A 17,279-nucleotide genomic window follows, 5' to 3' on the forward strand; every position below is an offset into this window, starting at 1 on the left:
GTTCTTGGGCAGACACAAGAGGCACTTGTTTATAGTTAATTCTTTGTTGTCTCTAGATGCACTGGTCCATTACTATTTGAACCTCAGCATCTAGGGTTCAAAATTGGTAAAATTATACATTATATGCATATTGTTGTTGTAATTTTTCAGTCAGTTGAGATAAATCTTGAGGAGAAACATTTTGGGTTGTTTTGTGTCTGTATAGACCTACTATAAAAAGAGCTTTGCATTTTTTATTTTAGTTCTTGTACTTTTGATACTTAAGTACATTTCAACACCAGATACTTTTGATACTTAAGTACTTTTAATATGAGCTACTTTAAGACATTTAGAAAACATAAGTTACGTCAATTTAATGGCAGATGTGCTCGGCTAATTATGTGGGCCGGTCTGAGCCAAAAAATGCCCGGGCCGTTTTGTTCTCCCAGTCCAGCCCTGACTTCAGCTGTAAGTCTGAAATGATTGGGACCAGCCACACAAACACGCATTTTCAAATGCATATCAATCAGTCTATTAAGTATTTACTGTTATGTTTCAAGTTTTATTTTGTTGATCTAGCTATGGTTAGATAACCAGACAAAAACTAGCTAGCTTACAGCTACTTAGTGTACATTTTCTCTTTCTCACTAGTAATGGTATGTCAAATAAAACTTGCATGTATCCGATGTGCAAAAACAGCCTTGTGAAATGTATCGTAGGTGTTCCATAGTGAATACATACTGTATAAATTATTTTTGACCAATGTTGTGGATTAGAAGTAGCCTGACGTTGTCAGACTCATAATTCTAGTCAGAATATGAGTCTGAGACCGCTCCATTGGGCTGTGATTATGGGGCGTGTTTCAACTGAACCAGGAAAAGAAATGCCTCTTCGCTCAATTGGATAGACCTACAACCAATCAGAGCAACGTAATATGTGACGTATGTCAAGCGCACATAGTTGTTGTCAGTTGTCTGTATCACAAGTTTATTCACTCTCTAAATAAATCAATGGAACTGCTGCTAATGCCGCTCGTATATCCACCGAAGGCAAAGCCCCCAGGAAGCAGCTGGAGACCAGGGCTGCTCGTGAGAGCCCCGGCCGGCGGCGGCGTGGAGAAGCCTCAGCGCTACCGGGACCCGTGACCGGGATGCTCCCGGTCACGGGTCCCGGTAGCGAGGCTCTGAGAGAGATCCGTCCCTACCAGAAATCCACGGAGCTGCTGATCCGCACGCTGCGCTGCAGAGCTCCGCTGTCATGGCTCTGCAGGAGGACAGCGAGGAGGAGAAACGGCAGCTAATCGTTTTACACTTCCTTGTTGCTCCAACATTAACAGCGTCCCAACATGTGTCTTTTTTGTCTCATATGTGCTGAGGAGCGTAGCGCCCCCCCCCCCCCCCCCCACTCTCTTTTTATTTATATGACTGCTTGTGTGGCTGCAGCATCGGGGCCAGCTGATAAATTAAACTTTTTATGAATCCCGTAGGAGGACGGCAAAAACATCTGTTCGATCTACAAATGCCTTGATCGCGTTCCTCTGTTCCTCTTTCAAAATTAATGGCTGTCGATGTCTGCTGAAACAGACTCGATGGAAGCATCTACACATCTCAGCTGTCGAGCCACAGGCAGCGCTGTTTGGTGACGTGGTTGATTACGTCACTGTAGATCATCTGTCAATCATCGTATAAAGCCCGCCCTGACGATTTGATTGGATCGACCAGCTTCGGGTCTATCATAGTTTCTCCCCAACGGAGCGACTCCAGACCGAACTTCCCGAACAACAAATGTTGTGGGCGGGGCTAAGTTCGTCTGGCACCCAGGCTAAGGAAAATTTTAATCATGATTTGCGATGATCAAAAACTACAAATTGGGCAATACCTGAAATATTGAATTTTGAAATGCATTTACTGCAACAGAATTTTAGCGTTTTAATTTTTGCAACAGAATTTTGGCAGTTGAATATATATACTCTGAATATTTAAAACTTAAACCTTTGATTCTGAATTTGTGAACATTGAAAAATAAAAGTGCATAATTCCAATGTTAAAAAAATCAATGCTAGAAATTCAAAGGCTTTAAAATTTTAAAATCAGATGACACTGATTTCCTTACTCACCCGTTGCTTCTCCCCCGTGCCTTCACTTCAGCATCATGAGCGAGGTGTGTGTAAAGGTGGCGCTCCGTGTCCGGCCGCTTCTTCCCCTAGAAGTCTACCAGAACCACAAGGTATGTGTGCAGATAATACCGGACTCCACTAAGGTTATGGTCGGCTCCGACCGACTCTTCTCCTTCGACCAGGCGTTCGGGCCCGCGGCCACCCAAGATGAGGTGTACAATTCCTGCGTCGAGCCCCTGGTCGAGACCCTGCTCCGGGGGAACAACGCCACTGTATTCTGCTTCGGACAAACCGGCTCAGGGAAGACGTACACGTTCGGAGGAGGGAACCTGGGTAAGTTTAACTGAGAAGTTCCTCAACATCAGTCATTCTGCGATTACATTTCATATCTATCAAAAACTGGAAAAAGCTTCTTTTCTAAATCCTATCTGGGGGAGTGATTAAGTCTCAGCCAAGAATCATTACTGTTTAAAGATTAAAAAAACTGGAGTATCATATTGTTACTGTATGTGCAAAGCAACCCTTTAGGCTTGAATATTTACATTGATATCAATTATGAGTTTCATTCCTTCCTCGGACCTTACATTAATGTAATCAATTATTTTAAGTGTTGATCCCATTCGACCATCCAATTTCTACTTTGTATCCTTTTTTAATTAGGGTTGCTGTTGGAGTGATAGTTAAAGAGAGAAAATAATATTATTTTCCATTACACTCTGGCAACATGTACTTTATTACTGTCTCTTCTTTTTAAAACCTCTCTCAGGTGAGGAAGGAGGAATCATTGACCGTGTGGCCGAGAATGTGTTCTCATTGTTGGGGGAGAAGAAGAACAGTGATGGAGTTGAGACAAAAGTGGGCGTCACATATTTGGAGCTGTACATGGAGCAGCTGCAAGACCTGCTGGAGTCTCATAACACTGACAAAGAGCTTTTTATCAGTGAGAACGACAAGGGAAAAACAGGCAATGAAAACATCTTTTTGACAATTGTGAACAAATATGAATTTATTTTTCCATGTTAACATGAGAGGGAACAAGCTCACAAAATGTTAATAGTATAGCTACATGTTATCTGTGTGGATTTTGTCCTTTCATCCAACCTCCATCTATTTGTTTCAACCAATCCTGGTGAAGGACATGCCATTCAGTCATTTGTTGCTCCACAGTGTTGTCCATTTTGTCACCTGTTTTCCTTTCTTTTTTAATAATGTACCCAGAGAGTGTATTTCAGAAAATGATCACTTAACTTCCACAAGGTTGGCTGGACATGCAAGACACAAATTTAAGATTAATTTGTAAATAAGAGACCAGCATATTGTAGCTTTTACTTTTTCGAAAATTAACTAGTGTAGTAGGGGTATATTGTTGTTGCTCTATATTGACACATATATTGGAGGAGGATCGCCAGATCCGGTGTGGTGGGTTTTTTGTTGTTTCCATCATTCTGTTCTTTTATAGTTGTGTACATGAGAAAGTTGGGTATTGTGTTGAGTGTCCGCGTCTTTTTGGGAAATGGGATGGCGAGGAGTAGTTCCGAAGTTAGAGCGAGCATTTTGTTCTGAAAGCGCTCTTACTCGCGATTCCGCGGTGGCACTTCGTCTTTGCTCTGGACTCTCTCGGGCAGGTACTCACTTTCTTTGCTTTCCCCACTTTTGTTAGTTTGACTTTGTGAATAGGATAATAACTTACTAGAGATGTTATTCTATTGATTTCACGTTGCTTTTGGGTGTTGTCAGTTATTTCTGTTCCTGTGTTAATCTGCATGTGGATGAAGAGGCGTGTCTGCTGCGAAGCCTCGGTGCACATGTATCATCAGCCTGCTTACTGATGACTGGTTTTGTTAGCTGGAAGCTAAAAGTAACGATATGCATGTAATAGAATGCTTGGAGCATGCAGCACACTCATGAAAGCCACTGTTTGTGTTTCCACCATTGCAGATATAAACTCGGGGTCAGTGTGAATAATACAAGTTGGTGAAGGTCCCAGTTATCTGTACGGCTGTCGCTGTGCAAGAAATAAATCATTCGGGAAGACATTTCCTCTGAAGTGCTCTTCATTGTTATCCACAACGCAGAGTTGAAGACACTACACATGCACATCAAAAACTCCATACCCATACATTGTGACACAGGATTTCCATTGTAGATTCATAGACTCCAAACCCAAGGGATAAACCTGGTTACATCAGCAGAGCTGCAGAAGTCAATACATGTGATCAGTCAAAATCACGGTATTGATAAGCTGAATAACATGAAATGATAGCATAACATTATTTTGAGGGAGACTGATGTGTAAAAGCATTCAAAAAATAATCACTGTGTGGTTCTATGTGTTTCCAGTGGTGGTGGGAGCCAAAGAAGTAGTCGTCACCTCAGCAGAGGAGCTACTCTCTGTTGTAGAGGCGGGTAACGTTCTGCGCCACATCAACACCACAGGGATGAATGAGCACTCCAGTCGCTCTCACACCATCCTCACCCTTCAGGTCGACCAAGGTTTCCCCAACAACAATCCCTCCTTAAAGCCTTGCTGCTCCTCCAAACTCTGTCTGGTCGACCTGGCAGGCTCGGAGTGTGCTCAGAAAAGAAGCAAGGACTCACAGCACAACGAGTCTGCTCATATCAACAGGGGCCTGCTCGCACTGGGAAACGTTATCCGTGTCCTGGCTAACCGTGCTCATAACAACTGCAGAAGCACACACATACCATACCGTGATTCCAAGATCACCCTTCTCCTCCAGGATTCACTGGGAGGCACTGCCCATACATTGATGGCGGCGTGTGTGAGCCCCTCTCACCACAGTATAGCTGAGACTGTGGGTGTTTTGCAGTGTGCAGCTAAGGCTCGTCACATCCACAACTGTCCGACAGCCACATCTACTCACTGAGGCAGACCAAGAGCTCAGACAAGATCTCAATGGATGCCAGGTGATGATATAAAAGTTAAAAAAGAAACATTGCATGGACGCTCTAGATGCACACCTGATGGAGAACAGAGGACTTACTGTGATGGTCAGAAACATAGAAAACATTGGTTCAAGAATCTCAAGGCCAAATCTCTATTCTATGGGACTGGGAGTGGACGGAGAGAATTTATAAGGGCTGGGTGTATCCTCTTCAAATGCCTTTGTTTGAGACCATGCTGCCACACCAGTAAGTTTGTATGTTTCTTTAAACTTGAAACTTGTCTTATATGATTTGAGCAGATTTAAACAGAGTGCATCCTAATTTAATTTATATCTGACTTAACAGACCAAGCTATATTGTTACCAAGCAGATAGAACCATACAAGACATATTGTCTTGATAATTGTATAATTTATTACATTTAAAATAATAATGACGATCATAATGATAATAAACAATATTTATCACTATCATCTTTTTTTCCTTTTCCCTATCAAGATTTGGATGTCTTGTCTCAAGATGGTGCTTTAGTTTGGAAGGCTTTAGCGCCTCATCTGAAAGCATCAAGCTGCAATGAATACTCTGGGCTCTCCATCGTCACCTCCGTTAACCAAACAATATTGAATGAACTCGGGGTTGTACATATCTACAAATTTGACGTTTTTTGGTTGATTAGTAGCGTTACGGTCGTTTTTACGCTTAAGGACATTTTCCATCACTCCAAATACTACAGTCTAGTGGTTAGCATTAGCTCACCTCTCACTGGGTGTCTCGAACTGATGATGTATTAGGTCGTCTAATATCAAATTGAAAACATTCCACTGCCCAGTAGTGGGCGCTCACGGCCCACAAATGGACCGGGTCCCAATTGTTGAGAGAGTCTATTAAACTTATAAACCTGAGATTTGGTTCAAATGTTTGTTGCAAAACTCTTCATTCCACATGAATGAGCACTTGTATTTACCTTGTGTCTCTTACCTAGCCCCTTGTTTGGAAACCACTGCCAAACAGCATCATAAAGAGATGGCCCCCATTCCTACACCACACACGCTGTATTTACTACTGATGAGCTGTCTGGCAGCCGCACATACAGGAGGCTGCACTTCCTCAGTGTGAAGCCTTGGAACTGGTGCCTCTCCCTGGGATAAAGCCAAACATGTTCATGTGCCAGATATACATACGAATGCGCTTCTCTGGATCTGTAATGGAAACAGGTGGGAAGTTTTAATGTAGCTTGTTTGTCTGTGTGGGATGTATCAACGTTGTCCATTTACAGTCAATGGAAATGTTTACTGTTAATGAGCTGGAACGTTTTCTAACAAGTGATCTCAATGTGCATAGGGTAAATCTGCTGCAATTTGAACCAATACTAACAGTGAAAAATTTTTTTTTTGATTAAATATGTTTTTTCCTTCCTTTACAGAAGTGTTGAAATATAGCTACATTTCTGCGGATCATATTTTTGCATTGTCCACCTGAAGCTAGAAATCTACAGGGCAGCTCCTGAACACTATCTCAATTTAAAAAAAAATTATATTACATATTTTATACATTTACCAGATTATATAAAATCTAGGAAAATGTACCTTTGATTCTAGTTGTTTGGAATTGTCACACAGAAATACTTTGAATTATAAGAAGAAATAAATGATTTGTACTAACTGAAAGCAGCCAGAATGTGTAGTCACCTGATTTTACAAAATCTTACAAATTATCATTTTAACATTTTTTGAATAACTCAAATCATATGGAAGCATCCAGCATTTGGGTCGGTGGCCAGGAAGAGAAGGCAAGAGAGGAAGCAACAGTTTGCAATAAATATATCCGGAAAAGGCCACTTTACCTCAGGCAGGATGGAACTGATATATAATATATATCTACCTTTGCATGAATATTGTCATAAAATGAGATTGTGTTTTTAGGAAAAAGTCATAGCAGAGGTTTGTACTGGATAGTAAATCATTTTGTGTATTTTGTATTGAAGTATAGGCTATAGTAAATACAGTATATAACGGTGAATCAGAAAAATAAAATCACAATATGTTAAAATAAATGTATTATTTTTTAATAATCATCTTAATAAATCAAGTAAAATGTATGAACAGCTTAACAAAATGTGAAATTGAATAAACTATCAAAAATGTACTCTCTCTCTCTCTCTCTCTCTCTCTCTATACATATATATATATATATATATATATATATGTCCCTACTGCTACGTTAAATGTATTCATCTGCAGCCTTTATTTCTAAATACTCATTTTAATTTAACTTTTGTTTCAAGTTAAAATAATAATCAATCAATTAATCAATCACCTATTATTTGTATAGCCCATATCCACAAATCAAAATTGTGTCATAGGTTTTATCAAGTTGTGACATCCTTTGCCTTTTACTCTCAACAGGACTGCCAAGGAAAACCCTATTAACAGGGGAAACAGACATAGAAACCATCAGAGAGGTACAAAACGCTGCTGCCCGTATCGTAACTAGAACGCCATCCATCAGTCACATCACCCCCGTTCTACATCAACTCCACTGGCTTCCTATTAAACACCGCATTGAGTATAAGATCCTCCTCCATACATTTAAGGCCATCCATTACCTCGCTCCTCCATACCTCTCTGACCTCCTCCATATCAATGTCCCTACCCGGTCTCTCAGGTCTGCGTCCTCCATCAGCCTGACCGTCCCTCGAGCCCATCTGTCCACCATGGGATCTAGAGCCTTCAGCCGCTCTGCCCCTCACCTCTGGAACTCCCTCCCCCCTGACATCAGGAACATTGACCCGAATTCAATCGCTCTTTTTAAATCCCACATCAAAACCCACCTGTTTAGGCAGGCGTATAACTTTTAATGTTCCTGTCTACCAAAATTGTTGTTCTGCTGCTGCTCTGCTTGGTGCATTTTAGAGGTTTTAGAGATTTGTTTTGACTGTGTTGTTGACTGTTTTGCGGCGACCTTGAGTGTCCCGAAAGGCGCCTTATAAATAAAAATAAAATGTATTATTATGTGAAGGATCCCTCTCCAAAGACGGACAGAATTGCAATAGATGCCACGTGTTACTGAAACCATCATCAAAATATCAGTATTTACAACATTGATCAGAGGAAACAGTTAATAACACAATAACAGTGAAGCGCCACCAGAAGAGGGCGCTGTCGCGTTCACGGCCCACGAGTTCCTCCTTCTTCGACGCTCTTGAACGCCTCCTCCTCTCTCTCGTGCACTGCGGCTCTGTGGCTGCGGTTACCCGGGCAACCGACAAACACTTCAGTTGACAAACCGTCGTTATCATGGATCCGCTTCTTTCTGATAAAACCCTGTGAGTACTTTTCACTTTTATTTTTCAGATTCAAAGTATATATATTCAACTACTAAAAGCAACACCGGTGACAGCAATAGACTTATAACAAGCTGATTAGGAAGGCTTGCTTCGTCATTGGCTGCAAACCAGACTATTTTATAGTGGTGGTGGAGAGAGGGATTTGAACAAACTGTCATCCATCATGGTCCACCACGAGCACCCTCTCCTGCACCTGGTGGACAACAGCATGCAGAAATTGCCTCTCCACCATCACTATATCACTATAGCCCAAGAGCAGAATGGTGAAAGATCTATTGAGGCTCGAAGTCTGCTGTCACAGATGGATCTTGACTTCATTGTGCATCTGTGCTCTGACTTTGCGCAGCCACCTTCCTTACGCCCCAGCCCTACTTTTTAATCTATATTTTGTCATCAAAGGCTTTATGATGACTTAGAAGAGTCATCAAAGGAGCCTTCTTCATTTAGTTGAACTGGATTTCAAGAAAAAACAGAACTCCAGCTTGATCAAGGGGAACAAAGTTGCGCTCCTCAGCAACAGAGATTTCTAATCCTCATCCTGTTCTTCATACAGCATCTTTTGGACAATTCAGCCGTAAGTCTGAAATGATGGGGACCAGCAATACTTACACTCTGGATAAAGAAAATCAAAAGCATATTTTTAAAATGTATATCGATCAGTCTTTTAAGTATATACTTTTATATTTTGAGTTTTATTTAATTGATCTAGCTATGGTTAGCTAGCCAGAATAAAAACTAGCTAGCTAACAGCTACTTTGTGTGGTACATTTTTCTCTTTCTCACTAGTAACAGTATGTCAAATAAGATTTACATGCATCTGTGAAATGTATGGTAGGTGTTCCAAAGTGAATACATACTGTATGTGTAATTTTTGACCCATGTGTGTAAAAGTGATGAAAATTTCAGTTTGTTTATAAAGTAAGAAAGGAAAAAGGGAAATAATTATTTGTTTTATTCAAAAACCATATATTTAATGAACACTTGGAATATTAAATGATAATATACAATTATTTTACATCGTAAGCATCATGGGACGTTTGGCTGGACGTGAGACAATCAATTGCTTTTTCCCTGGTATCCTAGATGTTTAATCTGAGATTTTGTGAACATTGAAAAATAAAAGTGAAAAATTCTGAAATTCAGTGGCAAAAAATACAAATGCATAATTCTAATGTAAAAAATATTCTGTGTTAGAAATTCAAAGTGTCCAAATCTGATGAGACTAATTTACTTACTTACCTTCTTTACCGTCTTTTCTCCCCTTGCCTTCACTTCAGCATCATGAGCGAGGTGTGTGTCAAGGTGGCGCTGCGTGTCCGGCCGCTGCTTCCCAATGAACTCATCCAGAACCACAAGGTATGTGTGCGGATAGTGCCGGACACCGCTCAGGTTACGGTCGGCTCCGACCGACTCTTCTCCTTCGACCACGCGTTCGGGCCCACGGCCACCCAGGATGAGGTGTACAACTCCTGCGTCCAGCCCCTGGTCGAGACCCTGCTCCGGGGCGACAACGCCACTGTGTTCTGCTTCGGACAAACCGGCTCAGGGAAGACGTATACGTTCGGAGGAGGGAACCTGGGTACGTTTTACTGAGAAGTTCCTCAACATCAACCATTCTGTGATTACATTTCATATCAACCAAAAAGTAAAGAAATATGTTTGCAAATTTGCTAAATAATATAGATGTTCCCATAATATGCCCCTATATTCTGCAAAACATATTTATTTGCCAAGCTTAAGCTCTAACGAGTTTTTAAAAATGTTAATGAAAATAAACATTCAAGTCACTATTTTGTCAACCGTGTTATGGTTCATAGAATGAAGGACTTCGCATTTGATAAAAAAAATTTAAAAGATTTGTTTGAAAGGTATTGAGATTATTCACTGAAAGATTGAAGGTCATTGTCAAACTGATTTGAAATTCAGGATAACAGATTACGTGGGATGCTGTCTACAATGTATGGCTTTTTCAACATAAATCCACATTACATGAGTTATTCAACATCCTTATGTTAGACTTCAATCTGTAGAAATGCCCCCCATCATTTTTATTACAGTTTAGATAACATTTCAAAGATTTAAGAGACAAAAAACAAATTAAACACAGTTGACAGACAAAGTCACAGTTGGCATGACACATTAGGAGAGAAGGAGAAACCTCTAATAATGATACATTTATTTTCAACTTAATTGCATTAACACTTAAAGGGATAGTTCACTCCAAAATGAAATTTCAATCACTATATATTCACCACAATGTCGATGGAGGGGTGGGTGAAGGGTTTGAGTCGACAAAACACATTAGGAGTCTCAGTGTTGCAGCCAAATCCAACACAATTGAAGTAAAGGGAAACAACTTCTTCAAAAGTAAAAAAACATAAAAACCTCCACACTGCCAAGACTCCACTAATCCACAACACTAACCTGTTATTACTGTCGCAATAAACATTCAAACGTGAGTTGTTATTGCAGTGTTTCATTACTGTACAAAGATTAGAAAAACTGGAGTATCACATCGTTCCTGTATGTGCAAGGCAACCCTCTAAGCTTGAATACGTACACATTTATTTCAATAATGAATTTTCTTTCTTCCTCTGACCTTAAATGATACAAATTTAAAACTTATATACAAGTTTATTCTGTGTGGTGTTAAAAAAGATGTCTTAAAATATCTCAAATTCAACTTAAACTCAGCGGAGAGATTTTACCCAGAATGTATCTGACACACATTTCACTCTGCGCATGTGTACTTTATTACTGTCTCTTCTTTTTAAAACCTCTCTCAGGTGAGGAAGGAGGAATCGTTGACCGTGTGGCCGAGAATATGTTCTCATTGTTGGGGGAGAAGAAGAACAGTGATGGAGTTGAGACAAAAGTGGGCGTCACATATTTGGAGCTGTACATGGAGCAGCTGCAAGACCTGCTGGAGTCTCATAACACTGACAAAGAGCTTTTTATCAGGGAGAACGACAAGGGAAACGCAGGTAATGAAAATATCTTTTTGACAATTGTGAACAAATCTGAATCTATTTTTCCCCGTTTACATGTGAGGAAACAAGCTCACAAAAGGCCAAGTTGGCCATTGACTAATTCTAACTTTTTCAATTATAATAGTTTGGCTACATGTTATCTGTGTGGATTTTGTCAGTCCAAATATTGATAATCTGTATAACATTAAATGATAGAATAACATTATTTGGGGGGAGAGTGATGTTTAAAAGCATAAAAATAATTACTGCGTGGTTCTATGTGTCTCCAGTGGTGGTGGGAGCCAAAGAAATAGTCGTCACCTCAGCAGAGGAGCTACTCTCCGTTGTAGAGGCGGGTAACGTTCTGCGCCACATCAACACCACGGGGATGAATGAGCACTCCAGTCGCTCTCACACCATCCTCACCCTTCAGGTCGACCAAGGTTTCCCCTCCTTAAAGTCTTGCTGCTCCTCCAAACTCTGTCTGGTCGACCTGGCAGGCTCTGAACGTGCTCGAAAAACAGGCAACCAGGGCTCACAGCTCAAAGAGTCTGCTCATATCAACAGGGGCCTGCTTGCACTGGGAAATGTTATCCGTGCCCTGGCTTACCGTTCTCGAAATCGCAATGGTAACAACGGCAACGGCACACACATACCATACCGCGATGCCAAGATCACCCGTCTCCTCCAGGATTCGATGGGAGGCACTGCCCATACAGTGATGGTGGCATGTGTGAGCCCCTCTCACCACAGTGTAGCTGAGACTCTGGGTGTTTTGCAGTTTGCAGCCAAGGCTCGTCACATCCGCAACTGTCCGTCAGCCACATCTACTCACACTTATCATAGATATGGTCCTACAAACTGGGACCCTGGCGAGGCTCGACGAGGGGAGCTGGAGTATGAGGTTCAGACACTGAGAGAGCTGCTGAAGGAGAAGGAGCGAGAGATTGAGATGCAGAGGACAGATGGAAGAGCTGCTGAGGAGGAGAGCCTCAGAAAGTCAAGACAGATGAGGTTGTCTGAGCAGGATCAGAAGATGAATCCATACCGCCTCCTAACACATGAGGCTGCAGCTCTGCTCACAGACATCTCCAGTTCGTCTCTGAATCAATCTTTCAGGCAGCGGCTGCAGGATTGGCAGGAGAGACTGGCAGTCGTCGCTAACGCTCATCCCATCAACGATGAGGTTAGAAATTCAGAGGGGGATGGAGACCAGCCCGACCATGTTCGAATATTAAAACTCAGACAAGATCTCCATGGATGCCAGGTAATGATATAAAAGTTAAAAAAGAAACATCACACGGCCATTAGAGTTCAATGTTTGTTTCATAAAACCACGGATGAGAGATGGTCCATATGATATTTAGGGGGAAAAATGCAGAGAATGAATCTTTTCTTATGTTCCAACTAAAAAGATTTCATAACACAATGGGCTCTATTTCAATAGCACAATCATACTATCCATGCTAACTTCGGGGTGCTACCTGGCTTCGTTTTATTTGTTCATATACTGTACTCTGCAGTCATTTTATTCAATATCCATGAGAATAATTAAAACAGACAGGGTGCATATTGTTAATCAATCTATGTCATCTACCTGATATATAATCGTATACCATTTAAAAGAACTGCCAGTCACAGTGTTGTATAATGGAAATACTTCTCTGTGTTGGAAACCAGTGTTTTCCAGATGGATTAAAGCACTTGTGTGATTGATAACATTAGTTATGTCTTTGTCCCATTTAGATGTGTCACCCTCATTAGGGCCCTACTATTGTCTATGCTGGATTTCAAGCACATGAGATAATGTGAACAAATGCAGTAAACGCAGTATATCACAGAGATATATGGCCAAACATTCCTGACTTAAAATTGAAGAGGGCTGTAATCACTTGTAAACTATCCATTAATCTAGGTTAAAAAAAGTCATATTTTACTCTCTTACCTTTAGGGAGCTCTCAACATAACGAAGCAGCTACTGGAGCAGAAAGATGCAGAACTGAGACATTTACAAAAAGATGTTGAGAAACTTCTTCACAAGAGTAAAACCTGCCTGCAGACCTTAGAGGAAGAAAAGGAACGTAATCTATTACAGGTGAGAAGTCCGATTTACCGAGTAGAAAAGGACATTCAGCATTGAAGGCTACCTGCAAATAAATGTTCCAAAGTGTCCTAGAATTAATGACAATGGTTAAATGCATGTGTTTGTATGAATGTTTTCAGACTGAACAACTGGTGGACAAGCAGATTGTCATCGATCGCCTTCGCGGCAAGAAGCCCCACTGTGTCCCTCTCAGGATGGTGGGTATAGCTGCACTGTTGTTGTCTGTGTGGAGGCGTTGGTGCACGTTGACACAAAGTGTTACTACATACATTAACGTGTACAGCCACAGACTCTGTCGCTCATGGCTCTGTTGTGTCTGTTTCTGTCTGAATGCATGTATTTATAGAGTCACTTCAGGACCCAAGCCTATTCCCTGGAGAGGGTGATGGCCTCCTTTAAGGTACGTGGACACCTTCTCCTGGCTGAGCTTGAGGGAAAGGATGAGGTGGGCTGTCCATTCATTAAACAGGCGGAGAGCGAAGACAGCATTCAAGAGACAGATTTGGAGGAAGAGGAGGAAGAGGAGGAAAACGACTGTGTGGGCAAAATTACATTTAAGTGAGTGTTTGTATATACATTTTCTATGTCACTTTAGCTGCTGCACCTCAGTTGACCTCTCACAAATCATACAAACACTGAATTGTACACCTCTTCAAACTTTAAGTAGTAGAAACACTATGACTGCAACTCTTAACGCAGTATCATACATTTTTAAGGTGTAACAGTATATTCCCTACAACCCTATTTCCTTGTGTACTGCAGGTACGCTGTCGATAATCAATAATCTTTGATTCTGACGTCTGCTTTTTACTTCTGTTTCTCAAGGCGTTATTTAAATCGAACATGGACCAGTTCGAAGAGGAACAGGAATCCATTAGTACAACAGTCTCAGCAAGTCATAGGTACAATTAACTTGTATCTGACTTTATCTCACAGTCTTTTGTTTCCTTGTCCTGTTTTAATTAGAATTCTATATCCAAGAAGCTGTTTAGGTTCTTATAATAAGTTACAATTTCTTCACAGGGACTGAGGGAGACCTTGCTAAACAAAGCCCTGTGAGGAATGGTGGACTGAGAGTCAGTGTAACTCAGAGAAGGATCCAAGATCTGTCAGTCACCATGGTCATGGGAATGGAGCTCATCAAAGAGCTGGACATAACGGGTGTGGTTCTGTCATTACTGTATATTCCTTTGTCTGTTGATTTTCTCTACATGTCATTCGGAGCAGTTGAACCCTTCATGTGATTTGATTGTGCTTCAGAGCATTTAGAAACGTATAAACCGTCAACCAAGGTCTCACTGAGGGAGATAAACGCAGGACAATCTACCTCTGGCAGTGTATTTATTTGAATCTTCTCTATAAATGTGATTTTTGTCCTGACAGACGAAGAGATCCAAGCAGTGGAAAGATGTGTCCGACAGAGTCAAGACGGCAGAGAAACTGGCATACTGGCAAAACTTTCATTGCACATCCGGCAGGTCCGATCAGAGGTGTATTGCAGCCTGCAACACACGAGTCTGCAGAGAGAACAGAGTCAGAAAAGCCTCAGGCAGCAGAGAGAGACGGCTGACAGCAACACAGAGCCTGGACCGAGTGGGGTTAGTTACACACTTTTTAAAAAGTAACATCAAGCATGTCTAGTTGATGTAACAGGAAAGGTCTTGTGTAAAGCTCTATGCCATTTTTTCATGTGATCACTCTAGTATCTATTCAACAGTTAGTTAAGGTAGTAAATATTCTGGAGAGACAATGATTTATCCGAACTGAAAGCGATTGAGATATAAAAAAACTGTAAAATTGTAACTGCTGACATTGGAGCAAAGAAAAGGAGATTTGAGTGTTTGTTAGTGGGAAAGGTCAAACAAAAAGGTTAACTGTTTGATATAGATGCAGAGTATATTTTTTTGAGTTAGATTTTTTTTGTTTTTCATTGGAGAAATGCATTTTTCTTTTGTGTACAAACTCTCCTCACCATGTCACTTGTTCTATCTTCTGAATTTCTTGTGTCCTCTCCCTCCTTCTTTACTGTCTTTTGGCTCTTTCTACCCCTCCTCACACTCCTCCACACGTCCTTGTCCTCGCTGTAGACACATCGCAGCAGTTGGTTGGAGCAGCAAGAGGAGCTGGTGCTTCAGGAGCAGGCAGAGCTGCAGGAGCTGCAGGAGGAGCTGAGGAGTAGAGAGGAGGTGTTCCAGCGCAGAGAGACCTGTCTGCAACAGAAACAACATTTGGAGGTCAAGAAGCTGCGTACCAGCAGGGTTAGTATGTGTTAAGGTTTTGAACATAATTCAACCACATGTCTGTTGATCAATCATTGGTATCTGGATGTTTGTTTTTATCTTTAACTTTTCAGGCGCTGAGTCAGGACCTGCTGCGTGTGTCTGTGCAGTTGGAATCTGTGGAGGAGAACCTGCGGAGCAGTAGCCATACAAGGCTGACTACAGGAGTCACCACAGAGGAACTGAAGAAGGAGAGAGAAAGGCTTCGAATAAGGAGAGACGCTCTGGAGGCACAGCTGACAGAAAACGGAGGACTTACTGTGACGGTCAGAATCAAAGAAAACATATCTGACGTATTAAAATAATCTGATTGATATGATCAATAGATTTCAAAGGTTTTGGAACATAAAAACTAAACTAAATATGAATTTGCACGTTGATATTTCTTCTCTCCTTATATAGGAGAACCATTCCCTGTTCCAGCTGGAGGAAGCTATTGAAGCTCTGGATGCAGCTCTGGAGTTTAAAAATGACTTCATCCGGGACATACAGAACAAACTGTCCATCACCGACTCATCTCCCTCTCAGTCACAAACCACTGAACCTGCTCAGCTCTGTGATGTCAGCAGGAAGCTGAAGCAGCTCTCGCCGCCTGAGGCTTTGGATCTGCTCGTCAAATATTTCAACAAGGTAAAATAAGAGACCCTCAGCACTGCATACAAAGCCAACAAGCTTGCTTTACACTGTTTTCATTATTTCCTCTTTAGAATTAAATTCCATGTGTGCCAACCTTTTTTCTCTGCAGGTTTCAAAAGGTTCAGCCAGTGTCTTTGTTATGACACTGTGTAATAATATGTTCCTTTGCTGTGTTGTCTCACTCTCTCCCATCATTGCCATCCTCTTCAGGTTGTTGGTCTCCGTGAGACAGAGCGCCATTTGCTTATACGTTGTAAAGAGCTGGAGCTTGATGCTGATGAACAAGAGTGGACAATGGGGAAGATGAAGACCACCATGCAGTATCTGGCCCTGGATGCAGACCGCAGGGTCCTACAGGTGCACATAGATCACCAGAAAAACATCCAACTTCTCCTGCAGGAACTTCAAAGTGAGGAAATATGCCACTGTAAAGCACTTTGAATTGCTCTGTGGCTGAATGCTGCCATATAAGTTAATTTGCCTTGCTATGATATTTGTGAAGAAATGTTTCATGAATGTTGCTGTTTCATAAAAGATTTTTTTCTGTGTGTGTAGAAACAACAAAACAACAGACTCTCCAAGACCAAATGCAGCATGTGGAGAAGGAACTATTTTACTACAAAAGCTCCTGTCGGCAGCTCAAAAAGAAGCTCAAAGAGCTTTTCAGTGGCTGCCCAAACCCTGGCACTCAGCCCTCACAAAAACCTGAGCACAACATGCCTGATGACAACCACATACAAACACATAGATATGTGGCTAGTGAATGTGAGGAAAGGTTTGAGATGACACCAGTTCGTTTGAATCGCAGGGACCTGAGACAGATATTTCCAGCTGACCTGCAGACATCTGGTTCTGCCACAGGCGGGCGACAGTCTGCTGTCTCAAAGGCATCACTGGAGGACTCCTTAGAAGTGGCCAGATCTGCAGACAGCACTGCAACCTTCTGA

The 17,279-nt window shown here is 41.5% G+C and overlaps 1 pseudogene; it reads left to right on the forward strand.

The window, feature by feature from the left end:
- The first annotated feature begins 9,625 nt into the window (after window positions 1–9,625).
- Window positions 9,626–17,279, forward strand: LOC133002126 (kinesin-like protein KIF27; annotated as a pseudogene).

Source organism: Limanda limanda, chromosome 5, assembly GCF_963576545.1.
Source record: "Limanda limanda chromosome 5, fLimLim1.1, whole genome shotgun sequence".
Taxonomy (NCBI): Eukaryota; Metazoa; Chordata; class Actinopteri; order Pleuronectiformes; family Pleuronectidae; genus Limanda; species Limanda limanda.